Raw genomic sequence first — 14,497 nt, forward strand, 5'->3', positions numbered from 1 at the left:
AGGAAACATTACATCTTTATTAGTATAATCTTATGTTGAGTTTCAAGTTAGCTCAAATGAGTCTCATTTATGATGTTGTTATTCCTCACATAAAATATTCTATTAACACTGTTCATGACAAGCTCTTTGATGTGTAAGAATTAAAACACAGGGTTAATGTCCCTCAGACATTAAAAGCTAAAAGGACTCACAACATGGGCACTAACATCTAAATAGAAAAATAAGCAAATAACAATTTTAAAAGAAAAGAACAAAACCATGTTTTTTAAAAAATCAACTTTACTAGTAACCAGACATTGTATAGGTAACTGAAAAAGAGATTTCATTTTGCATATATCTAATTGCCTGATTTTTAAAAATGATGCTGCTCAAGTCTGTCAGTATGATGGTCAGAGTATACTACTCTACATGAGTAGTACAGATTGATAATATCCCTGATAGAAATGCATCTGGCTATGTACATCAATAACCTTCAAAACATTTAAACTATTTTATTCAAGTTGATTCTCATAAGGTAATAATCAGAGTTTCATATAAAGGCCTATATTTATTGATATTCATTTGAGAACTAGATAAAATATTGTGTACAAGTGTTGACACAGAGTATTAGACAAAGTACTAATTTTTTTGAAAAACAGGGATTATAGGCTAACTCTGACTGCATGTCTTTGCAGCGATATCTTGGAGCATTGCATAGTTCCTCCCAAAGATGATTCACTTCTTTGGAAAAAGGCATTTTTTTTAAACTTACTTTTTACTATTAGTTAGGCCCATACTCTGAAAAATTAGATGTTAAATTGAAAAACAAAAGAGTGAGTTGCAAATTATTTTTTATTTAGGTGCAATACAAATGGTTTTTGTCTAGTAGAATTATAACTCAAAAGGTTATGGTTTTATTGCCCTGTAGAACATCACCAATTATTCAGAGCCTGCCGGCCAGGGGGAGGAACCAAGAGGTTGGCCCTTCCTGCCTGCTCGCCAGCCCTGTCCCACAATGCCAGTCACTCTCTGTGTGTGGGGTGACTGGCGGGGCAGAGGCCTTGACCTGGCACCGCCCACATCTGCTGCCACCCACCCCTGGTTTCCTGTTGGCCATCAGGCAATCAGGGCCTGTGGGCTGGGGGCAGCTCCTGTGTTGAGCGTCTTCCCCCTGGTGGTCAGTGTGTGTCATAGCGACTGGTCATTCCACCATTTGGTCACTTTGCATACTACCCTTTTATTATATAGGATAGCACTCTTTTCTATCCTCTTTTGAACAGCTTTATACTTCTGCTGCATTCCTCATTAATAAATTTAGCCAATCTCTGTTACTTGCCTACTATACATTTGTATGAGATTCATACATTTCAGATTTTTAAAACCTATACTTTAAAAAATTCAGAATGGATTGTTCTTTTCTGAATCAAAAGGAAATCTTTGTAGAAGAAAGATTCCATAAAATCTCCACCTTCTTAAAAGATAAAAATGCGTAAAATAAGTTTTGATGGTATAACATAAAGTGTCCTTTTACTCATTTATGAGTATGAAGCTCAACCAAAATATATAGAAAAGGTGTATTTTCTTATACATTTAAATTAATGTGAAAAATCAATATGGAAATGAAACATTACACTTGATATGGAAAAAAAGTGAATGAATATTTTTCACAAATGAGAATACTTAATGTATGCTTGAGTTTATCTCAAAAGCCAAATAAGGTTAAAACATTAAAACATGTATTCTGATAGAAAACCCTTTTTGCTTCTGGGGAGGAGGTCTCTGCTTTATTCAGAACATTACAAAAAAATAACATTTTACAGAATGGGAACCATAACATTATGTAATGAAGTACAGCTGTAAAATCTGAAACAACTCAAGCAATGCTTTTATTTAGATCATCAAAAATAAAGTTTTACAGAAAAGAAACTGTAACAAGCAAATGTATAGCTGCAAATTTTCTTTTGCCTTCAATATCAATTCCCTCTAAAATAATTTTGGACTACTTTTGCAATTTCCAGGGAAAACTAAAATTTGTTAGAGTTGCTCAGTGTCATCATAAGATTGAAAACAGTTTGCAACACAATTTTACTAGTGGTAACAAGTAACTAAAAACTGTGGTTATTGCTAACAACTCCAATGTGTACTGAAACAGCCTAATGGTTGTATCCTGCTGCAGGCACCTGGGCTGAGGTAACAAGTGGCCGGCAAACTCATTAGTCAACAGAGCCAAATATCAACAGTACAATGATTGAAATTTCTTTTGAGAGCCAAATGTTTTAAACTTAAACTATATAGGTAGGTACATTGTTACTAACTTAATTAGGGTACTCCTAAGGCTTAGGAAGAGCCACCCTCAAGGGGCCAAAGAGCCGCATGTGGCTCGCGAGCCGCAGTTTGCTGACCACTGGTAACCTATATACGTTTTCATAAACATTTCACTGGGAACATAGCTGCTCTTTTCCCACCATCACAGATGATGCGTACAGAGGCTACGGTCAGATGGTCAGATGTTGGAGGCTGTTCAAGCACAAAGGAAGTACTCCTTAACAGAAGTAACTACGGTATGTAATAATTCAAATAACTGGGCCCCCTGCTCGAGCCCCCGTCCCCCGGGGATGGACATCACATCTCCCACTCTCTCTCCAGTTCCCCACTGGGAACCTAGAGTGCAAAGCCGGGCAGAGAGGCTGTTCTTCCTGAGCCATGGGAACTTTAGAAAATCGCCATGGGGCTCTTGGTGCTGTGGTGTGCCCTCAGGCAGCGACACTGGCAGACTCTGGGACCCTGGGGCCCTGGGAGAGCCTCTGAAAGAGTGTGCTGAAAGAGATCAAAGTGCTCCAGGAAAGCCTTCAGATTCTCTTCAGAAAAGGACATCTTTCCAAAGATTTTGGGAACACGCACAAACAACCGCAAGTGTTGTGCCCCATAAATGGAAGAGGTGGAGGCCACGGGTCACCTGGAGGGCAACTGTCAGGTACAAGTCTCAGGGAGAGGACCTTGCTTATTTCATTAGCTCTTCTGACGTCCAAGCTGGCATACGCTGCACTCCCTTCCTCTTTAGGGGTCACGGGGACAGGTGGGGACGATCTGCTATGCACAGGTGTCTTCCTCTCTAGGTGCAGGATGTGATGGCGGACATGTCCTGCTGTGTCCTGCTGCAGGCGCCTGGGCTGAGGTAACAAGTCACTAAGACTTTTGGCAGAGTGATGTGTGGACCGACCACCACAGAGACTGCATGGCTTCTGGCTCAGCTTCCTACCTTTTGGGGGAGCCCGGTTCACCGGTTCACCTGACTCTCCATGGACTAAGGGGTAGATGGGTTCAACCAAGGTGGGCTTGGAGAAAGCTCATTCTGCTTCTTATTAGTGTTTGTGGCACTTTCCTTAATCGGAAGGGAAGATAGGGACGTCACCTTTATAAACTGACCTTGCTCCTATGGATACGGCAAAAACAGTGGAAGAGCATAATCAAAGGTTATCCTTAATCCACCACCATCTCTTTACAAAGGTCAGCGTTCTGTTCTGCTGGGATGCAAGGCACATCCGTGTTGGCTGCGGCAGCCTGCTGACGCGAGGCCTCTCATCGGCTCACAAGATGCACTGAGAGCAAAAACGCTTCCGTTTGGAGTCCAATACAGTTAAGGTGTTGGTTGGCACGGAAGTTTCACTCACTCTTTCCTCTTTCCTTGATATAGTAACAATCGTCCTCCGGCTTCCTCAGGGCGCCAGGGATGTCTAGTCATTGCTCCTCCCTCCGTCTGCCTCTGTGTGTGCAGCTCCAGTTCTTCCTTCACGTCAGCCTGTTCTGCAGGTCACTTTCTTCATGTGTTGCTTCATCCTTTTCTCCACTACTGTCCCAGAGGAATTTCTTCTAAGGGGAGGCTTTTAACAACAGAATCGACATCAGGTAACCTGCAACGCTTCTCCCTTCTTTTTGTGGTTATGTGAGCTGCAGCTGTTCTTGCTAATTTATTTGATAATCTTCGATTTTCATTGGTGTTAAGAGCACATGAGCACATGATCTTCAGCTGCCCACCCATCCCAGCTTCTGTTCCAACTGTTAAAATGGTCCTGACATTCTGGGATCTTTCTGCCTTTTACTGTCTTTCCCAACAATAACATCAACAACCTGGATCAGCAGTTCAGGGCGTGGCAAGGGAGCCCGGGTGACGCTGCTCTGCGCGGGATGAGAGACATAAGGCCCCATCCCCTATAGCACAGGAGGTAAGAGCATTAGTTTTGGAGCTACATAGACTGGATGGTGCCATAGCTCTGCCACTCCTAGTAGAGATCTTGAATAAAATCCTTAACCTGTCTGAGTTCTCTGATCTGCAAAATGAAGAAACTAATAAAAATGCATTCTCATTTTCCATCAAAAGTAAATTAAAGGGGATTTTTTTTTCTTTAAAAAAAAATAGTGTCTTGTACAGATGTTTTTTCTTATCACTAGAAATTTACTCTTCACATATTAATGATAAAACTGGCTTAGTGGTATAATTATCATACGCGTCTGTACTGGTGAAGCCAGTTCTCCCCAGGGCCTGCCTGAAAAGAACAGCAGACCTAAGGTTCTAGATCTTTGGTTACACACAGTTACTGGATTCTGAGCTATTCTATCACCACTTATATGGTAATTTGTGAGGGAATAACATACTACACAGCTTGTTATAATAATCAGTTTATCTGATTTACTCAAAAGCCCATGCTTAATTAAGGAAAATAATAGCAAGATACAAAATCTGTTTTGTTTGGGCAATAGAGAACTCACAAATAACGCTAGCCAGAAAAGTGGGATCAAAATTTAAATGAGAATTTTTGGACCATCACGATTTAGCAAAAGGGGCACCATGCAGAATGGAGCTGTTCATAGAAGAAGGTAGAAAACCACAAGAGAGTTAGTGGAGTATAAAAAGTTAGAATTCCAGACTTGCTATTATTATTATTATTCCAATGAGAAGCTACCTTCTGAAGTTTTTTCCTGCCTTAGCTTTTCTCATAGTAAAATAAATCATGTCTTAAAATTGGAATGGATGTGGCTTTTCTCACAGGATCTTGTAAATACTGGATGTAGGTATCACGAGTAGTGAACTAATTTCTCTAAGAGGTTTGAGCGTGGAAAAAATTATTATCTTGAATGTTAGGGAAAGCCCAGAAGCAGAGATTTTATGGTGGCAATGTCCTTTCCATTTTCCAAAAAAGTTAAGACTGCCACTCCTAAGCTTTTGTATGCCTTATATAATCATGTGTCTAATTAGTCACCCAGCTTCAATAGGCTTTTAACTAATTAACCAATATTTGAATAGCTGACAGGTTGGGTGTTAGCTAGATACCTGTGTCCTAAATAAAAGTCCAAATTTCTTCACGTCATAGCAATGACATTTATTAACTCTAAAGAAATAAATTGGCAAATCCCTATAAGGGTGACTACTACTATAAATCACTCACCTTCAAAAAAAGTGTTGTGAAACACAGATAGTTTAATAAAATCAAATGTGTGCGTATGATTAAACACTGTCAAATAGACATCATCTACAGTACTAAATAATAGAATCATATTATTACATAATAATGTTTTACACAAGGCATTTTTATATCTAATATCTCATTTGATCCCCATATTGCTAGCAGAAAAGAAAATTTTATTTCAGCACTGTCTGCTGTGGCTTAATTTGCTGGGTGTGGTCCCATGCACCAAAAGGTTGCCTGTTTGCCTGGCTGGCGTGGCTCAGTAGTTGAGCATTGACCTATGAACGAGGAGTTCACAGTGCAATTCTGGGTCAGGGCATATGCCCAGGTTAGGGGGTGCAGGAGGCAGCCGATCAATGATTGTCTCTCATCATTGATGTTTCTATCCCTCATTTCCTCTCCCTTCCTCTCTGAAATCAATAAAAATATGTTTAAAAAAATGTTGCCTGTTTGGTTGCAGGCTTAATTCCCAGGCTTCATCCTCAGTAGAGGGTATGCAAGAGGCAGCCAATGGATGTTTCTCTCTCTCGTGGATGTTTTTCTCTTTCCCTCTCTCTTCCTCTGTCATTAAAATCAATAAAAACATACTTTTAAAAAAGAAAGGCATTATTTTAATTTTATCAATTAAAAAGCTGACATTAAGAGTTATGTGATGATTTAACTATTACTCAAAACAATGAAATCAAACTGGAACAAAGATAATTTTAGAGTAGGTGAAAAACATAGACACCCTCAATGTAAAATCTCTCATTATAAAAATGAAGAACACAAGACTCAGAGATAAATGCACTTGCTCAAGGGCATGTGTTAGCATAGAGGAGAACCAAGAACAGACTTTATCAACTATGTTAATAACTCACATATAGCTTTTTAGTTAACTTGTAAAGTAGAACAAAATAAAAACCTAGGGACTTAAAACAGACCTTAGAATTCATCCATGCAAGGTCTCCTGCTGAGGACATCAGAGTAAATTAATTGCCAACCACACAGTAGTAGGCTTGAAACACAGTTCTCCCAATTCAGCATTCTTTTTAAATTGTATAAATGTATATGGTCATTCTATTTGCAAGCATTTAAATGACTTGGATTTAATCTCACAAACCAAAATGACCTGTATTTTATAGTTTATAAATAAAGAAAATAACTGGTGGGAATGCAGACTGGTGCAGCCACTGTGGAAAACAGTATGGAGTTTCCTCAAAAAATTAAAAATGGAACTCCCATTTGACCCAGTGATCCCACTTCTAGGATTATATCCCAAGAAACTAGAAACACCAATTAGAAAGGATATATGCACCCCTATGTTCATAGCAGCACAATTCACCATAGGTAAGATTTGAAAACAGCCTAAGTGCCCATCAGCTGATGAGTGGATTAGAAAGCTGTAGTACATCTACACAGTGGAATACTACACTTCTGTAAAAAAGAAAGAATTCTTACCATTCACAACAGCATGGATGGACCAGGAGACTATTATGCTAAGTGAAATAAGTCAGTCAGAGAAAGATAAATATCACATGATCTCACTTGTTTATGGAATGTAATAAACAACATAAACTGATGAGCAAAAATAGATTCAGAGACAAAGAAGCATCAAACAGACCGTCAAATTTCAACGGGAAGGCAGGGGAGGAGGGGGGCAGGGTAAGAAATCAACCAAAGGACTTTTATGCATGCATATAAGCATAACCAATGGACACAGACACTAGGGGGTGACGGAATGTGTGGGGGTTGAAGGTGGCTGGGGAGAAGTCAATGGGGAATAAAGGAGACATATTAATACTATATGTAATATATTAAACAATAAATAATTTTTAAAAATAGTTTTAATTCAGTGAAAAGAATTTTGATGAACTCATTTAGCAATGGCAGATTTTTAAAAATCCTATCTAATAAAAGAGAAACATGCAAATTGATCATAACCCCGAAACCCTTCCCATTGGCTAATCAGCATATCCTTATGCAAATTAACTGCCAACCAAGATGGCAGCTGGCAGCCAGGCACTGAAGCAAACAGGAGGCTTGCTTGTTCCAGTGATGGAGGAAGCCAAGGTTCCCCGCCTGCCGCTGCCGGCCTCTGAGCTTGCACTCTAAGAAACAATGTTGCAAGTATAGAAGCTAAACAAACTCCAGAAACCAGCTTTCAGTCAGCAGGGCTTCAGCCAGCAGGACCGCAACAGTGTTTCAATTATAGAACCCAAACAAACCCAGATTCCTGCTTTCAGCAGCCGAGGTCTCAGCGCTGCAGCTGAGCCTCAGAGCTAAAGCTGGCTCTCAGCTCCAGTGACAGCCATAGAAGGTAAATAAATCCCAGAATAAAAGAAAAAAAAAGGAGAGGTTGGGAGCTTCAGTCACCCGCCAGCCTGAAAACGGCCCTCAGGTTCCCCTCCCCAGACTAGCCAGGTACACCAGTGGGGACCCCCTCCCTGAAGGGCGTGTGACCAGCTGCAAACAGCCATTATCCCCTCACTCAGAATGGCCAGGCACCCCAGTGGGGACCCCTACCCTGAAGCAACAAGATGGCAGCTAATTTGCATACTGAAGGCGGGCGGCAGTGGGCAAGGCTGTCCGCTGTCCCAGGACCCGAATCTGTGACTCTGCCGGGCGGGGAGAAGCGCTTGAGGCTGTCGGCGGTCTGGGACCCGGATCCGTGTCCTGGTGAGCAGGGCAGCAGCGCTTGAGGCTGTCCATTGTCTGGGATCCGGATCCGTGACCTGGGGACAGGGGGTAGCGCTTGAAGCTGTCCGTGGTCCCGGGACCCGGATTTGTGACCCTGCCGGGCGGGGGGCAGCACTTGAGGCTGTCCACAGTCCTGAAACCTGGATCCATGACCCTTCCCGGCAGGGTGGCAGCTCGCACAGGGGCAGATCGGACGGGGTTAGGCAGGCCAGGACGCCTGGCTTCCACCCAGCCCCAGTCACTCTGTGCAGGTGAGCAGCGCAGAGAGCCTCTGGACAGGGGAGGCAGGCCAGCGGAGGGTGGCCTGTACTCCCCACATGGCGGTGGTGACAGCTGTGAGCGCACCAAGCGGAGCCTGCAGGCTGAGCTGAAGTAGCGCCTGCAGGCCATCAGCACCCAGGAGTGGCTGCGCAAGATTCGCCTCCTGGCTCAGAAGGTGCAGGATCGCAGGGACAGCCACCGTGGAGGGGGCCAGACTGACATCCTCCTGGCCGCACCACGGGGGTTTGCGGATTTGCAAAGCCAGAGGCCTCCGTGTGCACATCCCCCCCTGGCGTGCGAACATCCCCAGCACACTGTCACCCTCCCACACCTGCAACAGTTGCAAACCAAGGCGTGCACAAGTTCCCCCCGCCTCTCCACCGCACTTCCATCAACCCGGGATGCCTAACACCCCCACAGGATGTGCACACATCCCCTCTGATGCTCTCACGTCCTTTGGAGAGTGTCCGGGTGTTCTGGGTGCTGAGGGTGGGCGCCTGTGAGATGACAGTGAGAGAACAGAGTGGTGATGCCCTGTTCCCACGGAGTCTAGTGCAACTACAAGATCACCTCTGGGGGGTTAATGCAGGTGCTGAGGCAGGAGCAGGTGCAAATAGACACACCTGGTGGGCATGGGCGGCCCTTGTTAAGGTGCTTTCGGTCAGCGTTCAAGATCAAGAACCCAGAGGTGGAGAGGAATTCCGACCTCTCAGTGAAACAGTGGGATAGTCGTGGTGACTGTAGAGGAGGAATGTGCACTTTGGGTGCCAGCACCCATGAGCAAAGGCTGCCCTGACTGAGCCTCGCTTGCTTGGGGCCTAGCACACTCCTGCCTGGCAGCGGTTGACAGGACGTGCTTTTCCGAATTAATGAGAGAAAACGTTGATTCTCCTGCTGCCCACGAAGGTGGAAAGTGAAGTGGGGAGACATGTGGGGAGTGAGCGAGGTTCCCTGTCTGGGGGTTCCAAATCTGCTGTTGGTTTCTTTCACCGCTGACTAGAGATATACAGGGTGTCCCCCCAAAAGGTATACACACTTTGAATACCTACTAATTCCAATGGTTTTAAGCATAAGAAAGAAACAACAATGGAGCTGTTATCTGTTAAAAGTGTGGGCACAAACAGGCAGTTGGACATTCCCTGAGGGGTCTCAGATTGGAGAGGGTGAAGGCAAGACTGAGGGGCCCCTTCCCCCCCCCCCCACCCCAGTGCATGAATTTCATGCACTGGGCTACTCATAGTCTTATAAAGATACTAGAGGGCTGCTGAATGAAATTTGTGCTTTGGGGTTGTGGGGGGGCGAGGGGGGAGGTGTCCCTCAGCCCAGCCTGCACCCTCTCCAATCTTGGACATCTCATTCATAATCCGGGACTGCTGGCTCCTAACCACTTGCCTGCCTGCCTGCCTGATTGCAACTAACCCCTTCTGCTTGCCAGCCTGATCACGCCCTAACTGCTCCCCTGCCGGCCTGATTGATGCCTAACTGCTCCCCTGCCGGCCTGCTCCCCACAACTGCCCTCCCCTGCCAGCCCGATTGCACCCAACTGCCCTCTCCTGCCAGGCCAGTGGCCCCTAACAGCCCTCCCCTGCAGGTCCAATCACCCCCAACTGCCCTCCCTTGCCGGCCTGGTCACCCCCAACTCCCCTTCCCTGCAGGCCTGGTTGCCCCCAAATGCCCTCCCCTAATGGCCATCTGTGACAACATGGGGGCAGCCATCTTTGTGATGACATGGGGGCGGCCATATTGTGACAACGTGGGGGTGGCCATCTTGTGTTGTGAGGGCATGAGGATCAATTTGCATATTACCTCTTTATTATATAGGACTAGAGGCCCGGTGTACTAAATTTGTGCACTCAGGGGGGTCCCTCAGCCCGGCCTGTGTCCTCTTGCTTTCTGGGACCCCTCAGAGGATGACCAACTGCTGGCTTAGGCCTGCTCCCTGGGGGATCAGGCCCAAGCTGGCAGTCAGACATCCCTCTGGCAGCCCAGCAGCCCTCAGGGGATGTCCACTTACCAGTAGGGAGCAGACCTAAGCTGCAGTCAGACAACCTTAGTGCTGCTGAGGAAGCGGGGGAGGCTCCCACCACCACCGCTGAGCTGGCAGCCATCAGCCTGGCTTGTGGCTGAGCAGAGCTCCGCCTGTGGGAGCGCACTGACCACCAGGGGGCAGCTCCTGCATTGAGTGTCTGCCCCCTGGTGGTAAGTGTGTGTCATAGTGACCAGTCATTCCCAGTCCTTCTGCTGTTAGGATCAGTTTGCATATTACCCTTTTATTATATAGGATAGAGGCCTGGTGCACGGGTGGGGGCCAGCTGGTTTGCCCTGAAGGGTGTCCTGGATCAGGGTGGGGGTCCCGCTGGGGTGCCTGGCCAGCCTAGGTGAGGGGCTGATGGGTGTTTGAAGGCTGGTCACACCCCCTTCAGGGTGGGGGTCCTGGCCAGCCTGGGTGATGGGTTGATGGCTGTTTGCAGGCTGGTCAAGCCCCCCCCCCGCCAGTGAGGACCCTCACCCCATGGAGGTTTGGCCATCCTGGGTGAGGGGCTGAGAACTGTTTTCAGGCTGGCCACGCCCCCCTGCGATGGAAGCTCCCAGCCTCTCCTTTTTTTCTTTTTCTTTTTTTTTCTTTCTGGGATTTATTTACCTTCTATAATTGAAACTTTGTAGCCTTGAGTGTAGCTCAGAGCTGGCCAGGGCAAGCGGGAAGCTTGGCTTACTCCATCGCCAGGGGCAACCCAAGCCTCCTGCTCACTCCAGCTCCATTGCCACGGCCAGCTGAATGCAGGTATCTGGGGTTTATTTATCTTCTATAATTGAAACTTTGTTGCCTTGAGTGGAGCTCAGAGCCAGCTGGGCAGGTGAGAAGCTTGGCTTCCTCCATCACTGGAGCAATCAAGCCTCCTGCTTGCTCCAGCTCCGTGGCTGCCTACTGCCATCTTGGTTGAGTTAATTTGCATATAGTCACTCTGATTGGCTGGTGGGAATGGCTTAAGGTGTAGCGAAGGTACGGTCAATTTGCATGTTTGTCTTTTATTAGTGTAGGTGTCATGTATGATTACTAGAAATTTGCTCTTTAAGTTTTAATGTGCCAAACACTAATAATAATTTTAAAATGTGGAAGTCTCTTTAACAAATACGGAATGGATAAGGAAAGAAAAGCTGACACCATGTTTCTAGTCTTGGCATTAAACACCACTTTAGGTAGTTCAAGCCAAGCAAGGTTTGGTGCAGAGTTATTTACAAAGGTGTTGAAAGGAATAGAGAAACAAAAGCAGAATACCAGGAAGCTGCTACCATACTGGAAGCCATGAGCCAGCAACAGCTTCTCAGCTGCTGGGGAAACTTCTTTGACCAGCCACACCTGTTAAAACTTCAGGGTGCTCCTGGCAAAACCCTGCAGTGTGTACTCCCATGCTGCTGGGTCAATATTTGTAAATCCCTCAGACCCTCCCACTTTCAAAACTTCTGCCCATATTTCTCAATGTCATAACTTAAGAGAAGTTGGCACCTAAGCTACTAGCTTGGCAAAGTGTCTCAGAAATAGAATTTTCAGGCTTCTAAACTTATTGGCATGGTGGAAAATACAGAAGGACATGGACTAAGAAGAATTAAGTCATATAAGATTTGACATTAGCTAGTTTGCCAATATATAGCTACCTGGGAGAGTACAGAGACAAAAGACACACGCACCTTTCTGTGTATAAAGTAAGTGGAGGAAAAGAAGTCAGAGATGTGATACATATTGCCAAAGGAGAAAGGCTGAGTAAAGGGAAAGCTGTTTAATATGTCCTATCTTATGAGTGATGTAAATTATCTGTATATAAATATACTGGTAATAGAAAACTCTCTGTCAATATTTCATCCCCTTAGAAAAAGATCTTATGCTGAACTACTGCCATGCAATATACTCCTACTGACCTAGACCATGAGTTCTGGAATCTAACGTCTGAATTTGAATTTGGCCTCTGTTATTTACTAGCTGTGTGACATTGGGACATTGAGTTCTGTAAACTCTCTGACCCTTCATTTTCTAACTAACCTCCAATGACAGAATTCATACTTAATATGATGGTTTTTTAAAATTATAATAGGGAATATACACAACATTCCAAGTACATAATATGTAATCAATAAATGTTAGCTCCATTTCCCAGCATTTCCTGACTATTTGGAGCTATGTATGAAAAATTATTTTGCTGGAATAGACTGTTTCTAGAAGAATTAGGACCACCTCTTTTTTTCCTACCTCCTCAACTACTCACACATGAAAGTGCTAGAATTATTACAAGTTGAAGGTTAGTCTTTGGCTCTAAGTTATAAATATTATCAGTAAATATTAAAAAAGAGTCTACATCTGTACAGCAAAACAAAAAAAGAAATAGAATATCATTCAATTCAGAGCTTTTAAAAATGTTAAAAAACGAACGATCATTTATTGCTTTAAGACTTTGAGGTTTACCTCAAATATTATTAATACCAAAAATAAGAGCCTTAAATCTGTCTTTTACCTCTGAAGTGCCTTATGGGAGTGATTCAAATTAATCTGTAGTAATAATAACAAATGTTGCTGATTTTTAATAAAGGTTAAAATAGTTAAATTATTAATGTTAAAAAGATACAAACATAATCTTAATAAATTTACTAATCATATTCTTTACCATTTATGTTTGGTTCATGTTTAACAAACACATTGATTTGAAGCTCATTAGTTCTTTGACACAATAAACATTTTTTCAAATGCTAGAGTTTTCACTTAACAAAAATTTTAAGCCTGAATTAAAAGCCTACTATTCAAAGACTGAATGGCACAGTACTGGCTTTCAAAGAGCTTGAATTGAATTGGAAAAACAATTATAATATAGTTATGCATAGAGTGGTAATATGGGGAGAAAAGCAATTAAATCGACTTAGGAGAGTTGAGGAAAACTATAATAACTGAAAAGTAGCTGTTATTATTGCTACTATTATTTATAGATGTTAACAACAATAATGATTTAGAATTATAATACACCCACGAACATGGCTTTTAATTGATATTTAATTAAATAGCTTTAGAATTGTTTCCTTTTTAAAAATTATTAAGGATTTAGTGAATATAATTTTAGTTCACCTCAATACCAGCCATCTTTCCTTAGAATACAAAGATGAGATTAGTCTCATATTTATCAAAGCACTAATACCAATTGTTACGAACTAAACAGTCCCATCAAAATTAATATGTTGAAGCTCTGACCCCCAATGTTACTGTATTTGGAGGGCATTTAGGGAGTTGTTTAGTTGAGGTTAAATGAGGGCAGGTCCCTGATCCCATAGCAATGATATCCTTTTAAGAAGAGAAAGAGATAGCAGAGCTCTCTCTCACTGAGGACACACAGAGAAAAGGCCATGCGGATACAGAGAAGGAAACAGTTTAAAGCCAGAATGAGAGTTCTCACCATAAACTGAACTTACCAGCATCTTGATAAATGACTTCTAGCCCCAAGAACTTTGAGAAAGTGAATTTCTGTAGCTTAAGACACCCAATCTGTGGTGTGTGTGTGTGTGTGTGTGTGTGTGTGTGTGTGTGTGTGTTTATGATAGCCCGAGTAGACTAATACACCAATAATATGAAACATATGAACTTGGACTAATTTTTCTTGAAGAACATCACAGTACCTTTTGCTCTTTGGGAAAATCACTACCTTCTTTAATACCTTTGTCTTCTGAGAGAACTGGCAGGCGAATTTGCACCTGGATTGGGAGCCTCCTGGGAAGTTCATGGATCTCAGTCCACACCTTCCCTTTGAGATTCAATGTTACAGAATTTCTCATGACTAAAAGTGTCATCCTGGATTAAAAGGATACCAGGGTTGCTAAGGGTGATTTGAATCCAACTGTAAGCAAGTTTACAGGTTGCATCTTTCTCACTAGGGTTCTATGGACAAACCTGCAGCCGTATGAGGGACGACTCATTCTCAAAATTTTCAAGATGCAGCCACCATAAATTTCCAAATTCTAGCTAAATTTGTTAGTGTAGGTCAGAAAGAAATGTGTGACCCTCAATGCTGCCATTTCTGCACTTGTAGGGATCTAAGCTTGTTAGATAAGTGGGCACAGATATGATTTTATGAATGAAG

General features: G+C 43.4%; 1 pseudogene; it reads right to left on the reverse strand.

The window, feature by feature from the left end:
• Nucleotides 1-2,691: 2,691 nt before the first annotated feature.
• On the reverse strand, nt 2,692-14,207 carry LOC132226598 (male-specific lethal 3 homolog; annotated as a pseudogene).
• Between the last annotated feature and the right edge of the window lie 290 nt (nt 14,208-14,497).

This window comes from Myotis daubentonii, chromosome 2, assembly GCF_963259705.1.
Source record: "Myotis daubentonii chromosome 2, mMyoDau2.1, whole genome shotgun sequence".
NCBI classification, from domain to species: Eukaryota; Metazoa; Chordata; class Mammalia; order Chiroptera; family Vespertilionidae; genus Myotis; species Myotis daubentonii.